At 39.0% G+C, this 17,049-nt stretch overlaps 1 pseudogene; it reads left to right on the top strand.

The window, feature by feature from the left end:
* Positions 1-377: 377 nt before the first annotated feature.
* LOC102829778 overlaps positions 378-17,049 on the top strand; it is a 27,779-nt pseudogene continuing 11,107 nt past the window's right edge.

Below are 17,049 nucleotides of genomic sequence, written 5' to 3'. Positions count from 1 at the left end.
AACAACAACCATACCAACAAAAAACTAGACTGGATACTGCAGTCTATAATTGCAGAAAAGGGGCAGGAGGGAAAGAAGGAAAAATATATATATATATGTAGCCTAATATGAGTCCTCTTTCAGCTTTTTGCCTTCAAAGCTGCCTGAGAGATTTCAAGATGCCACTGTTGGTTGTTTTGTTGTACCTCAAGAATTAATTTAATTTTTGGCCTTGTTTTTAAAATCTTTTCCTCTCCACACCCCCTGTTCTGGCATTTTCCATATTTCATGGCTGGCTTTTGGGCTGAGAGTATTTGTACACATACATGGCAGAAGAACCCACCAATGGTGAGGGTGGGGCTTGTCCACTCACTCAGGTACGCCCTCTAGTCGCCAGAATGGAGGTATGCAAACAGTGGGGGGGACAATGAACAGATACCAAAAAAGGAGAAAATCAGAACAAAGCAAAACCGACAAAGTGTATTGTCCACCTTTGCTTTGCTCCAAGTTTTCCGATGCATTTTTCAGTGGTGTGTCTGCTACTCCACTTGGTCTTGCCATTTGCTGAGCCCGGCAGATTCAAAAGTACACAATTTCTTACTTTTGCTACAAGTTACACTAGCTATAAGCCCTCAGACTTTTAGAATATTCCTACCTATGTGTTTCCGAGTTTTGGAACTCTGCCCTGAATCTGCTTTGCATGGTATTCTGTGATATTGCTGATGGTGAACCTCACTGCTCCTCCTCGCAACTGCCTTTTGAACACACAGGGGATTTGCGGTCAGCTGGACCTTAGATAAAGCCCAACATTCCTAATTCCATATATCTCATGCACAGACACAGAAACATACATGACAAATGGGTGCCTTAACAGATCTCTAAAATGTGGAAAAGCAAAGATGTCACTCTGAGAACCAAGATACTCTTGGCACAAGCCATGGTATTTTCAATTATCTTGTTGTTGTTGTTAAGTGTCGTTCAGTCGGTTCCAACAGATAGCCACCATGTATAGGGTTTCCAAGGAGCAGCTGGTGAGTTTGAACTGTTGACCTTGCAGTTCAAATGGCTTTGCAGTGTGGTGCATTAACTCACAGTGCCACACCTGTAAAAGCTGTACAATGAATAAGGAAGACTAGAGAAGAATTGATGCATCTGAATTATGATGTTTGGTGAAGAATGTTGAAAGTGCCACAGATTGCCAAAAGAACATACAAATCTGTGTTGGAAGAAATATAGCCAGAATGTTCCTTGTAAGCAAGGATGCTGAGTCTCCATCTCACATATTTTGGACATGGTATCAGAAGGGAACAGTTCCTGGAAAAGAACATCATGCTTGGCAAAATAGAGGGTTAGCTAAAAAGAGGAAGATCCCCAAGAAGATGGACTTACACAACAGTTTCAACAACAACAGTTGTGAGGATGGTGCAGGATTAGACAGTATTTTGTTCTATTATGCATATGGTCACTATGAGTATGAACCAAATCAATAGCACCTGCAAACACCTTGTGGAGACCATGTTTGACTTTCCTTGGCTTCACAAGGAGGAAAGAGAATCAAACTCAAAATCAGCCAAAGGTTGATTCCTATGAAGTGGAAGTCAGACATGCTTCTACCCTACAATTTTCTTTACCCTATTCTGACACCAACTATGCTTTCCACAGCACTCTTTGCTTCACATCTGGGTTCGATGATCCATTGCAATGGACACACAGAACTCATAACAGTACTCACGATTATGGGGCTTCTTAAGGAAGTGAACAGAGTACAATTTAGCATGACAAAAAACTCAGGACACACCAGTTCTCCAACCAGGAACATCTCTTGTTTGCTATACTGCAGCCATACCTCACTCTTGTCTTTAGCCTCTCAGCCATGTGGTACCTTGGCCTCTGTCCTACTGGGGCAAATGCTACAAAGCTCTTTTAACCAGTCTGTGAATGCCCAAAGGGCACACTGTTCAATCCAGTTTCCTGCCCATAGACACTCAGCTTTTTTTCTCAGTCCATGGGCCTAGAGCCCACAGGTGCTCTTTCCTTCCATGCCACCATCTCTGCCATGACTTTTGCTGTTGCTGCTTTTCTAGATAACAATCTCACACTCCATTCATGCTCTTCTTTCTTGATGGTCCTGGGGTCATTCATTCCTGCATCTGAGTTGGCTCCTTTTAAACGTAGCTGGATCCGAGCCTTATAGTCCTGTGTACCTTATTTGCATGACCCCACCCAATCACTTGAAGGGAATTAAGAAGATATTGAATAGAAAAACCATATCAAGTAAATTCAAGGTACCACACAACTAACACCATCTCGACTTTTCCAGCACTCAAGGTTCCCCAAGAGAAGTACACCATTTAGTAAAGTAATGGCCCTGAATCCTACAGTGACTTATTTTGGTTCATCTTGTAAGAAGACAAACCTCATTGTCCTCTTTGGAATAGATGAGAAATTACAGCCTACAGAACTGACTTATCCACGATCACTGAGAGACAAAGTTACAAAAGAAGAATCTGTACGCTTTCTTGTCTATTCAAATATGATACTGAACTGGTTACAAATACTGAATATTTTAATAAAAAAATTCTAAAGAAAAAGAATTTTGATCAGAGAGAGTAAAATGTGAAGCAGAATATCAATTCTCATGGAATCTAGATATTTTGGAGCTATGGAAGCTGGATGAATCCCTGAAACTACTGTCCTAAGATCACCTTTAACTCTGAAAATAGTAACCAAAAAGATCCACTGAAGCCTTTAAGTGAAACAAAAGTCTAGATTAACTAACAAAAAATGTCTGCCTTGAAAAATTGTACTCTTTTAGAGATTTTACTATGTGGACCCAAATTGTTGACAGCAGCTTGAAAGATTAGATAGGAAGCTTAGAGAAAAGTGAGTCTAAATAAATAGGCAAGAAACTTATCAGAAAAGGTGGAAGAAATAGCTCTACAATTTCAAGAATATAATAAATGTCATTATATAGTAAATGTAGAAATTTTTCAATTATTTTGTTTTGCTATGTATATTTTCAGCAATAATTAAACAATAATAACAATGGAACCTTCTGTTTTACGAATTATACAATGGTTAACAACAATAAAGCTGCTGCTAAATTTTAGATCAACTTCTTTGCCCTTGCAATTTATTTGCTGGTTTGTCACTGTTTTGATAAACTATTCTTAAGGGTAAAGTTGGCTCTGCAGGTTTGCAAATTTTAAGCAACACCTTATCAATAAAGACAAGTTCAAATTTTTCTCATTTTAATAGAAATCACAATAGAAAAACTGCTATTTTGAAATTGCTTGAATTTTTTAAAAATAATTCTTTGGTTTGGGGAGCCCTTCAGCTACACATAGATAATATGAATACCAACAATTATTCTCAGAGAAAACTGTGACTTCCCAACATGAGTGAATGCAAATGGTGTCTGCTATGGTTTGTGTTTTTTTAGGTTGGGTAAATTGGATACATCATAAGTCAGACTGGTTTAAAGATTCAGATAACTGTTCTAAATAGTAACTTTAATAATTAATGTCTCCTAAAAGATATTATTTAAATTAGAATATCTCAGACTAAGGGAAATATGTTGTTTACTAATGTAGCTGCCATTTCTAAATCAGAGGTTGGGCAGTTAAGAGCTCCTCTGAAATAAATGGGTGTTTATATTTCAAAGGGAATAAAACCTTCTACAGGCTGAGGATTAGTGCCTATAAGTCCTAGAAGTAGCCACTGCTTGTGACAGCGTTTGAAACACTTGAAACATTACTTCTCTTATTTCACCAGCACAAGTCTAGACTTCATTGTGCTTTTGAAAACCTAATGTGGGAGAGTAGTTGTTGTTGTTGTTAAGTGCCATTGAGTAGGTTCCGACCCATAGCGACTCTGTATAGGGTTTCCGAGGAAACCTGGTGAGCTTGAACCGCCAACCTTGCAGTTCAAATGGCTTTGCAGTCTGACGCATTAACCCACAGAGCCACACCAGATACAGCCTAAATTCAGGGAAAGCCAGGAAAAGTGAATTACATGATAATATGATGATACAGGATTTGGAGACAACAGTGGTTTGGAGATGCATAGCTGTGTTGTTGTGTGCCGTGCCATGGAGACAGTTCCCACTCATAGCAACCTTGGATAAGGTTTCCAAGGAGTGGTTGGTAAGTTTGAATCACCAACCTTGTGATTCAAACCTACATTGTGGTCCAGTGTTTTATCCTATAGCACCATATCAGGACTTCATGAATTGTTGTGTAGAAGTAACAAAACGCTACCAAGACTTTTTGTGTGTGTGAAACATGCAAATATTTAATGGGATATCTTTGAAATAGAAATCTGAAATCAGCTTTAATAAAATTTGGGAAACAAAACAGACAATTATTTTGCATTCATGTTAAGTGCATAAATAAATACATAAAAATGGTCTCTGCCTTCAAAGCACTTAAAATCTAGTGATGGTCTTTGTTTGTGTGTGTTATGAGGGAGAGAGGGTGGCAGGCAGGTTAGCAGGATTGTCTTTTAACAGTAAGATGTCAATATATGAATAACCATTAAAAGGTTGATAGGAAGAAAGCATGTGGTGCCACTGACTAATCTGGAACAACAGACAGACAACACTGAGAGACAAAGCAATGATCGTTTCTCATTCTCAGGTTATTGGATGGAAGGCTTGTCCTGTGGGAACTGTATTATTCTACTTTTTATGAACTTAATGGATATGTTTAACAGAAAGGAACCAAATCAATATTAGTTAAAACACAGCCACCACACTTCTGCCAGTTGGTTGTATCATGGTGACTTATGTGTTGTTGTGATGCTGTAAGCAATGTCCAAACAGTATCTTAAATACCAGCAAGGTCACCCCTGGTGGACAGGTTTCAGTGGAACTGCTAGACTAAGATAGTTAGCAAGTAGAAGAGGCAGACAGCTTCTGAAGGGATTGTTGTTATGTACTGTGGAGTCAGTTCCGATTCATAGAAACCCTGTGCAGGGTTTCCAAGGCTGTAAATCTTTACAAGAACAGAACAGCTGGTAGTTTCAAACTACTGACCTTGCGGTTTGCAACCCAATTTGTAACCACTACATTATCAGAGCTCCTGGAGGGATAGCCACTGAAAATCTTATGACTAGAGAACAAGCAAGATGGCAGATAGGGTAGAAGTGCAGTGAGGAGCTCCGTCAGCAACAACATAGAATATTGGACCAAGCAGGTTCAGGGGATGGTGCCAGAACTTGGAACCACATATAAAGGAATATTTAGAAGGATGGAAGGCTTAGAGCTAGGGAAATTTGTAGCAGAAGCAAGAAACCCATTGCTTTCTAATTCAAGATGCTCTGCTGCTTCCAGAGCTGCCATCTTGGGAGAGACCAATCAGGGGAAGGATCAGAGCAGCCATGGATGCCTGACAGAACCGCGGAGATAAAGGTGTTGACATTATAAAGGATTTTTCCAAAGCCAACCCTGCTATTAAAAACATCCTAAAAGAAGTGCTGTGGACTGAGAACCAACAAGAACAGACAACAGCCAGAGAATGATGTATGTGGCAGAGTTACCCTGAATTTAATTAACAAATGGAAAAGTCAAGAACAGAATAAAATTATAAGAACAGAAGATCTGGGAGGTCAGATTATGATCAAAACAATTACAACGTGAAAGAAAGTAAACAAAGAGGAACATAGATCCAGGTGGTGAGAAGGTCAGGTAGATTACAGTTCAAACCCACCAGTGAATCCCTGAGCGAAAGATGAAGCTACTTATCCCGTAGTCTCTGAATCCCTATGGGGCAATTTTGCTTTGTTCTACAGGGGCACTGAGTCAGAATAGACTTCACTCTAGTGGGTTTTTTTGTGTGTGTTTTTGACCACTTCCTTCTTGTGAAGTGCTACCCGCCCTTTCTTAACACATTTTCTGATTCTCTGACAGACTCTCTTGACACACTTTCCTATAGACTCTCCTTACTGTCTTTCCCATATTTCTTCCTTTAGCCCATTAGAGGGTGGGATTCCATCAAGTCCTAGCTGTTGCCCTCTTATTCTCAATCTGTTCACTTTGATCAAATTATCTTAAGCACACCACTCAAAGAGATAAAATGACAGTATGAATTTCCCTAGAGAACTTATCATACATATATCTAATGGTTCAAGGAATATTACCACCTTAATGTCTGAACCTATTGTCCCCTATAAACCAATGTGACTTGCTATATTCTTGTCCCTATTAAATATACAACTAAGTTGCTAAAATCACAACTATGTGAATTATCCCAGATGTTTCTTTGCCCTTCATCCCCACATCCAGTTGTGCTATCGAGTATTTTTATCTCCTATAAATCTATTTTATTGGACTCCTAGTGTGGAGTCCTGTGCGATAAAGCACTGGATGACAAACTCAGTTTGAACCAAAAGGTTAGCAGTTCAAACTCACTAGCCACTCCTTGGAAACCCTGTACAGGGTCCACTATGAGTTGGAACTGACTTGATGGCATTTAACAACAACAAAGATGGAGCTGTAGGATCAGCACTAGACAGCAAACCACAAGGTTGGCAGTTCAAACCCACCAGCCACTCCTTGAAAACCCTATATAGGGTGACTATGAGTCAGAACCAACTCAACAACACTTAACAACAACAACATAAATCTATTTAATATGACACTCCTTTCTGGTCTCTCTTCTTCTGCATTAATGAGGTTTACATAATTTTGTTTGCCTTTTCATTTAATTTGGACAGAAGTAAAGTTTCCTTCTTGCCCCACCTCCCTGTCTTTATTCTTGTTTCTCTCCAAGTAATACATATCTGACAGAGAAATTTCCCAAGAAAATCTCAGCGATTGCTTCCTTGCTTAAAAGCATCCCAAACTTTCCCATTGTCTATAAAACACACCTCCTCAGGCAAGTATAAAATGACTTCATTTCCTGACTGCTGTCTGTCTTTTGTTGCTTCAATATTGCCTGTGAGTCATTTCAAATGCATGGCAACCCCCCTGGTGTTTCAAAGTAAAACTACTACATAGGACTTTCTTGGCACTAATCTTTTTGGAAACAGATTGAGATGCTTTTTATTTTGTGATATTGCTGGGTGGGTTTGAACCCCCATCTTTTAGATTAGCAATGAGCACAAACCATTTGTGCCACTTAGGTATCTTGTCTCCTGCTTAACTTCTCCATATTACTCCCCATCATGTATTCCACTTCTCAACTACACCTCTCAACATGTATTCTATGATCAAATCATAGAGAATTAGTTGAAGCTTCAAATCATAGAATGCCAGCTGTATGGAGTCCTGGTGTGGTGCTGTGGGCTAATGCATCAGACTTCAAAATCGTTTGAACTACAAGGTCGGCAGTTCAAGCTCACCAGCTGCTCCTTGGAAACCCTATACAGGGTCGCTGTGGGTCGGAATTGACTCAATGGCATGTAAAAGCAACAAGAATCAGTATAGAATGCCTTCCTAGCATTGCCAGACCAACCCCACATTTTCTTAAGAAAACTTCCCTGAATGTGTTGATAGGACACTCCAGCTTGATGAGATACTATTTCTTTCTGAACAACCTTTGTTCCCTACTACTTGCCTTCATTATATGCATTATAACTATTCTTGTAATGGTTTGAGCAGGACTCAGAAATGAGAGCAGAGACACTGTAAAGTTTTATTACTAGTAAGAGGCTTATTGCAGGAGTTAAACCTTACACAAATGCAAGAGTAACTGGGAAACAGATCTGGAAGGGGAAGTTGGAATGCCAGAGGAACATTATCTAGGACCTCTGGAGGTCACCAAGAAGTGGGTGAACCAGTAAGAGATGAAAGAGAAATCCCCCCCAAAAAAATCTATCAATGTGGAACAATAAAGGGAGAATTCATGGAGAAGTCTGTGGAGAAGAATTTGCTCATCTACACCTGTAACATCTGTGGGTCCCTAACTAAGTGCTTGGAAGAAGAATAAAATAGATGCTGGGCCAAGAGTGCAGAAGAGAACAAGGTCAAGGCCAGCAGTTGCCCTGACATCAGTCCACCACTATTGCTGATGGTGATGATCTTTTGAGAATAATGAGTTCTGCTTTCTTTAGGAAAGCTATATTGCATAATAAGTTTGTTCTTTTGGCCAACTTTAACTCACAGTGAGTTAGGAAAGGTTATCTTGGGAAGTATAATTCCTTTATTGGCCAAGCTGATCTCAACAAGGACTTCTTGGTCAGGTCTTGGGTCACAATCCCACACACCTTAGCCGTCTGTCTCTACTCTAAAATATTAGAAGAGAAAAATTGTCTCATCCATTTTTAGACTACTCTGCACCAAACACAGTACCTGAGCCATAGGAGACACTCAGTAAAAGCCTGAGTAATCAATGAAAGGCACTGATATGGTTGAACTATAGTATTTGAATTTTCAATCATTCTCAGAGCAGATGGTGGGAAATGATATTATACATTTGGAAAAACAAAAAGTACCATCCATTCCTCCCACAGCACTCTTTCTAAGTCTCTATTAGGTTCTATAATCCATTCCAATGGCTACACAGAACTCAGACACCAAACTCACAGTTATGGGGTTTATTAGGGGAAATAGTAGGTTATAATTGGGGTCAGAAATTCTCAAGTACAGTTGTTCCAGTCAACTGCTGATGAATGCCAATAAGACAAACCACTCCACCATCTGCTTCAGCCTGAAGGTACTTAGCTCTAGCTCCATGAATCAGCAAACCTAGCTTCCCCACATAAGTTCCTGAAGGCACCCCACTCTATAAGCAAGCTTCCTTCCCAAAGTCACTCAGCTTTCCTTGGTCCATGGCTGGGATGTTTATGGCTCTATCCTCATGTTCTGGTTCTTGGTTATGTTGCTGTTCCTCTGCCCCTCCTCCAACATCACAGCTTTCTGTAAGAGTCAAGGTCCAATACACAGGGCTCCCAGAGTCCTAAGGATGTGCTCCACTCCTGGTGCTTTCTCTTTGATGGTAGTGAGATACCCCCTCTTGCTTTCTGAGATGACTCATTTTAAACCAATTCAAGAGTTTCAGATTTTACAATTACAATTTACCCTGCTAACATCCACAGCTTAATCATGCCATCCTATTAGTATTGTCTCTTACCCAAATCCAGTAGGGCAGAGGTTTTATTTGGTGGGAGGTACAAAGACTAAGGCTAGAAGAGGCATAAAACAATTCACTACACCACAGCATTTTTGGGATCAATTTATCTTCTATGACTAAATGAATGTCAGAGGATTCTACTGTTGAAATAAATTTGATTACCACATCAGCACATTTCCTTACAATTTAAAAAGAATAGAGAAATACCTATAGAATCAAATTTGCCTTGTTCCTTTCATGCTATCAACATCTTCAGTTTCTTTGTCTTTTGTTGTGGTTTTAGGGGTTCCCCTTTTTTGTTTCTTTGTTTTCTGGTGGTTGTTGTTTTTATAAATTTATCACTAATGTATAATGAAGAGTTATTTTGTCATTAGATTTAGCCTGAACTTAATTGTGTTTTTATTAAACAACCTATATGAATTTGAAAGTGTGTTTTTTTTTCTTCTTCTTCTTCTTCTTTGCTGTTGTTATTATGTTTCTATAACTCCTAAGTCTGCTACCAGAGTGCCGAAGTTCATACCCATATGTCTTTACTTCAGAGAAGGAAAAACATGTCTCCCTTAACAAAACCAGAATGATAAAATCAGAGTTATTAAGAGATCTCATAGTAGAATTCTGTGCCTTAAGTCTAATTTTGTTGGATGGATCCTGAAATTATGAACTATCTTCCTGATGAAAAAAAAATATAGAGAGAAATATTTAAGGATGGTGGAGCCATTCTGAAGAAAGAAGTCAATACAGGTATTATTGGCCAGAATAGGATCACTATGAGTCTGAATTAATTCAATGAATTTGTTTTACAAAAATTTTACTATGATTATGCACTCCTTGTATCTTCTCCTTGACTTCTTTTCAGATTAATATTGTGTACAAGGTTGTTGTTGTTGTTGTTGTTGTTGTTAAATGCCATGGAGTTGGTTCTAACTCATAGCGACCCTACGTAGGGTGTCCAAGCAATGGCTGGTGAGTTTGAACCGCTGACCTTGTTGCTCAAACCACCTTCCCAGTCCAGTGCTTTCTTACACAGCTCCACAACAGGACTCCGTTTACAATAATATCTGCCAAATTTCTTTATCTGACACTGCATTTCTAGTCAACAAAAGTACTTAGGGAGCTCTGGTAGCATAGTGGTTACAAATCAGGCTGTGAACCACAAGGTCAGCAGTTCAAAACTACCACCTGTTCCATAGGAGAAAGATGAGGCATTCTGCTCCTGTAAAGATATACAGCCTCGGAAACCCTGTACAGGGTTGCTATGAGTCGGAATCGACTCCCTGGCACATAGCCACCACCACCAATATACTTAGGCTAAGTACCAAACTGCTAACCCAAGTTCAAACCAATCAGCCGCTCCTCAGAAAACCCTATACAGGCTTACTACGAGTCAGAACTGACTCCACTGCAAACAACAACAACTATTTAAGGGGTGCTGGTGTGGTGCTATAGGATAAGCATTGGACTGAAAACTGAAGGGTTGGCAGTTCAAATCTACCAGCCGCTACTTGGAAATTCTATACAGGGTAGCTATGAATTGGAATTCACTCAGTCACACTTAACAATAAAACAACATAATATTTTAAAATAAAATTTTTAAAAAATGCTTGTAGATTTTTATTTGACTTTTATAGTCAAAACTCTATGTCTTCAACTCTAAAAATAATTTACTCCTCCCTGCCATCAACTTTTCTGAGCTGTTTTCTTCCTCTCCTTACAATGAGGGTTATAAAGGCAAAACAGAAAGCTGACAAATAAATATGATACATCTTTGCACATAACACTTACTAAAATATTTTGAGAAATTTTATAGTTAAGTAAATATGACCCTATTGTAAAATATAAAGTAAAACTGGCATACAATTATAATATAAAATAAGAGGCTCCAATGAAATGGTGATCTTATTAGGGATTGCAGTACTCCTTCCCTGTTACTGGTAGCTTGGTGGGAATTGTTCAGGAGCTTGATTACAGAATGAGCATTATATTTGATATTCCTGGCAAAGGGAATTTCCTGTCATTCCCAGAATGATTTAGTACCAAAAGCACTATTTAAATTGATATTGGTAAATTAATCCAAGAAGCATTTGTATCTTTCTTTGATAACAGGCACAACACAAGACACTGTGTCATTTGATCAATGATATTATCATAAATCAACAGACATTTGTCAGCCTGAAGAGCACAAATGACAAGAGTGGAGGGGCCCTGGGTCAGAATCCACTTCATGTTGGAAGATGTTCCTGGATTTCAGCTTTGCTGCTTAAGTCATCTAGACTACCCTTTCTCCTTCCCTTCTTAATCCATTTCTCCTTTCCTCCCTCCTTCCCTCCCAACTCAACTCCGTTCCTTTTTTGTGGAGCCAGATTGTTGTCATAGTGACCCTGTATAGGGTTTCTTAGAAGCGGCTGGTTGGTTTTAACCACTGATCTTCTGGTTAGCAGTCCAATGCTTATCCTATAGTGTCACATAAGCAGCGTGTGATATTTATCAGTTTCTCATAAAATCTTTGGATTAGACTACCTACAAAAGAAATCCCAGCATTTCTGGTTGTAATCCAATATTATAAGTTTTAAGTACAAAAGGGTTAAAAGTCTTTTAAGAATACGTTCTTTAACTCCTATAAATTAGAACAGTCTAAATTCACTAGATTTGGCAGTAAGCAAGAGGTTTCCAAATAACAATGTCACCCTGACATGGTAAACCAAAGCTGCCCTAGCTGAGTGAGAAGTGGGTAAAGGTTGAGGGACTGAGTCACCCAAATACTTGCCCTAACATCAGACAGGAGATAACAATTTCTGTAGTAAATGCAGCTGACTTCCATTTGGCTGCATCCTGTCTTGAAGATGTTCTTGTCAGAGTAAGGTGAGACTCATTTCCATATTGACTGCAGCCCTTTATCCCTTCTATTAGGGTGACCAGAAATCCAGTATGCCATGTATAGTCCAAGGATACTCCTCTTGTACTATTATAATTACTAACAACATCTCTTTTCCTTCTTAGAATTGTCTTGGTTTACATGATAAATTAAATGGTTTCTCTAAAAACCTCATTCTAAAAACCAGCATTAAATCTAAGCTATTTCCAGCTAAGTCAGAGCCACAAAACTAAAACCATAGTATGCACATAGGTAATTTATTCCCACTGAGGTTGGAATGATTCAGCAAGGCCAATGACAATGACAAATGATCACGAAGACAACAAAGGCAACCATCCCTCTTCCCAGCAGAAGTCACTGGGTCAGCCAACCAGTCTACTAGCTTCAGCCTGCTGCCTCCAACTCTCTCCTCTACTGCTCTTGCTGTCCAAGACAATGCTGCCCCTAAGTGCAGGGAAGCTGGCTGGGTTTGAATTCTGAGCTTATCACTTATCAGCTGTATGACTTCAGGCAAATTGCCTTAATCTATCTATGTCTCAGTTTTTCCATCTGCAAAATGAGAAGAGTAGCATAGCAGTGCCTTGTCAAGTGGATTTAAGGGTCTGAGACAACTTGAATGAAGTGATTAGTCTGGGGTATAAAGCAAAGTTAGCATGATAGAGGTGATGACTAGCTTAAGACTGAATTCTGAATAATGTAGTATGTGAGTCTCCATATCTAATAAGTAGATCCCTAGTCCCTGGGTAGCATAAATGGCTAAGTGCTTGGCTACTAACTGAAGGGTGGTAGTTCAAATTCATACAGTGGATGAATTTTTAAAGAAAAGTCTAGTGACCTACATCTGAAAGATCACAGCCATTGGGAACCTTCTGGAGAGTCCTTTCATTCTGACATACATGGGGTTGTTATGTCAGAATCAGTTCAGTGGAAACGTGTGTGTGTATAATTTAAAATACTTTGCTCTCATCTCTCCTGTGAGTTAGTAAATCCCTTGAGGACAAAGTCTGCATTTTATATGTCAGGGATTTGCACAATACTCAGTAATTCCCTTCAATACATTCATGATCAATTCATCAGATGTCCTCAAGCCATTGTTCTCTGGACCCGGTAGGGATCAAGTATCATGGCACCAGGGCTGCCTGAAGTATCCACAGGGAAGGGGGGATTGTTGTAAGGCAAAGAATAAAGTCTCTGTATGGAATAAAAACAAGTGTTCTTTGAAAGCAGTGAAATTTCACTCCTTTTCTTTAACCGTATTCATAAATAATGGAATCTTGGTATTATTTTTCTTTATTCCCAAGTATAAGAATAGAAAATAGGCCTTGGATTTTCAACCAGCAATGCTGGGCTGCTGAAAATTGGCACTCATGCCTCCCTAAGTAACAGCCCTACCCCTGAGATGCCTTTATGTTTTGAATATGTGTATACTTATAAAATGGGGGGAAATATTTAAAATATTTTGCTTAACTCAAGGTTTGAATTGAGGGGTCTAAGTAGGTTCTGGAATAAGTTAAACTAGAAAATTGTGAACTCTACTTAGTTTCCCTGTTGTGAAGAATCAGCTTAAAAATCAATGTACCTCAAGCACTACAGCACACATAGCTTGTAACTAGGCATAAAGCTGCAGTTCAGTTTGTGATTATATTCCTGTCATATCCTTCGGTCATGTGGTCACAGTTAAATTTGGGAAGGGGCAATATCCAATACTCCAGTACTCACCAACTTGTAGTGCTAAACTTCATCTCTGATCGATGCCTAGGTCTAGATTTACATCAGTATTGACTTCACCACAAGCATTTCTGAGAATATTTACTTGCACTGAATTTTTTATGAAATGAAACTTTCCATGATCAAAACAAGTGACTATTGTTTTGACAGAAGAGTCCATTCTGTCAATGTTTCTAACCTAACTCCTTTTACTATTCTACTACTTTTTCTTTGAAAGCAGAATTTTATCCTTTATGTAACTATTTTCTCCCCCACTATGGCAGCTTTCTGCTCAACCAGATAGCCACTGCTCCTCCCCTTTGCATAGAATCCTGCCTGGTGTCTGTTTGGGATCTAATGGTCTTCACAGCAAATGGTCTTCAAATCCAAATTATGCTCCTTTTCATGGTCTGCTTATTCAGAAACTTAGACACTGTTCAATACATTGACAAAAAAAATCATGACTAAATGACTTTGACTATGACTAAAATGTGATTTCAATTTACTTTTTTCTTTTTTTAGGAATCTGAGACTGTCTTAAGAGAAAATAAACTATATTCACTCAAAAGCAACAAGAAGTTAACAAGCTGCCCATCAAGTGTATAAAAAAATCCTTTCCTTTACTTTATAGTAGCATTTTTATGGATGAAAGGCGGTCTGTGCATTTACTTTCTTATCCAAAGCAGCCAAGGACAACTCAGGGAGGGCATATCTTCATTCTACCCATACTAGATCGGCCTTATGCTCCTGACGTTCTTAGTGAGAGACAGGGACCAAAGTGGGAAGCAGGAAGTAGTGGCATAATTGTGGTGACTCATTCAGGTAGGGTTCGTGGTGCAGAAGTCAGAACAATCATGTGACCAAAGTTGTCCACATTCCATTTTATCACATAAACAACCTGGATACTTTTCATCCGAAAGACTCCCTCTCTTCCAATAAGGAGTGGTCTAATTTTCCCTCTCACCATAGTGGCTCTGAGAAGAATAACATGCATTCATACCTTGGGAGTCCTGGTGTGGTGCTACAGGATAAGCACTCCACCTCAAAGTCGGTTTGAACTGTAAGGTCAGTGATTCAAACTCACGAGCCACTCTTCAGAAAACCTATACAGGGTCATTATGAGTTGTAACTGACACAATGACACTAAACAACAATATTCATACCTTGTTTTTATATTCTCTTTCATTGTACGTTATCCTTTTGCCTTCACAAGAATCTTATGAAGAACTAAGTGTTTACATTCCCATTTTGGGGAGAATAACCTCACATACAGATGGTTAGACATCTCCTACGCCAAGTGACAAAGCTACGACTGGCACTTAAGTCTCCCAACTCGAGTGAACTGCTTCTTCTTCTGCTGACTTTATGAAGAAGCAGCAGAGACAATCAGCTCCAAAGCTCCTCTTGATCACCTCCATAACTCTCTACTCTGTCAAATGCTTCTCCTGTGTTAGTAGTTTTAGTACCCAATGAACTCCCCCTCCACCTGAATCTGCACTCATCACTGGTGCCCAACCTGTGCCCCCAATGCAGGCTACCTATGTGGTGATCCTATGCCAATGTGACAAAGACAAGCCATGACCCATTAGGCCATGTGTGGCTGTTTGCGGTATTGTTTTACTAGGCTTATATATGGTGTCCTACTAAATCTATATAATCCCACTTAAGCATTGCCACAAATTATATAATGGAGCCACATGGTTTCATTAAATAAAGGCTGCTGTTGTTGTTGTTGTGTGCCGTGGAGTCGGTTCCGACTCATAGCGAACCTGTACAGGGTTTCCGAAGCTGTAAGTCTTTACAGGACCAGAAAGCCTCATCTTTCTCCTGCGGAACAGCTGGTAGTTTTGAACTGCTGACCATGAGGTTAGCAGTCCAATTCGTAACCACTACACTACCAAAGCACTGTATGAAAAAATAGGAACCAGAGTTCACTTTTTAATATGAATAATAATGTGTACTTAAGAATGCTACTTGATTTAGTGTCCAGAGATTTTTATGTTTTAGGATAAATTCATAAGCTATACTTTTATGCTCTCGTCATCATATCACAAGGAATATTTATTCCTGCCAAAAGCATCATAGTTTGTTTTAGCCAGTCCTCTAATATAGCAAGGCTGCATCAGATTCCTATGAACAATAGAGATTACAGGGTGATCATATGTAAAAAGATTTTTAAATTTTTGGTGTTTTTGTTTCTTAAATATATATAAACTTATAAAATATGAATTTCTGAATGGAGAATAAGTGTCTTTGATCATTTTATAGTTTAATATACAAAAAAAAATAGACAAGCTTTCATAACTTTCTCTCTTACGAAGCAACGTGCTTAGTTAGTAACTGTATAAACTAGTAAAAGTTATAAACAATCTTCAATATTATCACTGTCAGTATCTCTATTTATTTTGAAAAAAATATGAAAAAATGCCTAGCATGAAGGAGCTCTGTAGCATAGTGGTTACAAATTGGGCTATAAGCCTCAGGGTCAGCAGTTTGATACTACCACCTGTCCCATGGGAGAAAGATGAGGTTTTCTGCTCCCGTAAAGATTTACAGCCTCAGAAACCTTGTATGAGGTCAATATGAGTCAGAACTGACTCCAAGGCACATTACCACCACCACCAAGTGCTGAGATTCCTGGGTTAAATTATCAGTAAAAGTAGCTGCACCCATTTCTTTCTCTGGAGGCACACTAATTTTGCTATGTGACTTTGTATTCCTTCCATCAAGAGGTAGAGTGTGAAGTCTGTTACCATAGGCATTGAATTTGGTTTGGCTTGGTGACTTGGTGTGATCAACAGAATGAAGAAGTTATGATATGCCAATTCTGAGTCTCCTGAAATACCACCATGAGAAGAAAGCAAACTAGCCGATAGAAAGCAGAGATAAGCTATTCCAGTCCCAACTCAGACAAAACTGATCACACCACAGATATATACATAAACATGGTCAAGTCCAGAACTACGCAACCAAACTGCTGACCCATGTATAGCATCATGAACAATGCAAATGGTGGTTATTTTAAAATAAAATGATTTGAGGTTGTTTGCTATATTTCAAAAGCTAACTGATTCAATACATAAGAGAATAAACAACATTGTCTTTTAGTCTTTTGATCTAGTTTCCTTTTGGCAGAACAGTCTCTAGTACAAATGTTTCTACTTAACTCCTTTTATAGTCCTAGTTCTACAATTTTATCAACTATGTGGTTACTTTCTCCACCATCAGGATAGCCTCCTTCTGCCTGACAAGACAGACACAGAGTGTTCTTCCACTAATCCAAGAGACTTAATATGTACATGACTGTCATGAAAATATAATTGGCTTGGAAATCAAGTTTTCAAATTGATTTAAAAGCCATTTCAGGGACCATCAACGGAGAAGAGCCAAGAGCGGGACCCTACCCAGAGAAGCAACTGG

Source organism: Chrysochloris asiatica, unplaced genomic scaffold (assembly GCF_000296735.1).
Source record: "Chrysochloris asiatica unplaced genomic scaffold, ChrAsi1.0 scaffold00024, whole genome shotgun sequence".
Taxonomy (NCBI): Eukaryota; Metazoa; Chordata; class Mammalia; order Afrosoricida; family Chrysochloridae; genus Chrysochloris; species Chrysochloris asiatica.
Note: the sequence above shows the minus strand (reverse complement) of the source record. Positions and strands in the feature narration are given on the sequence as shown.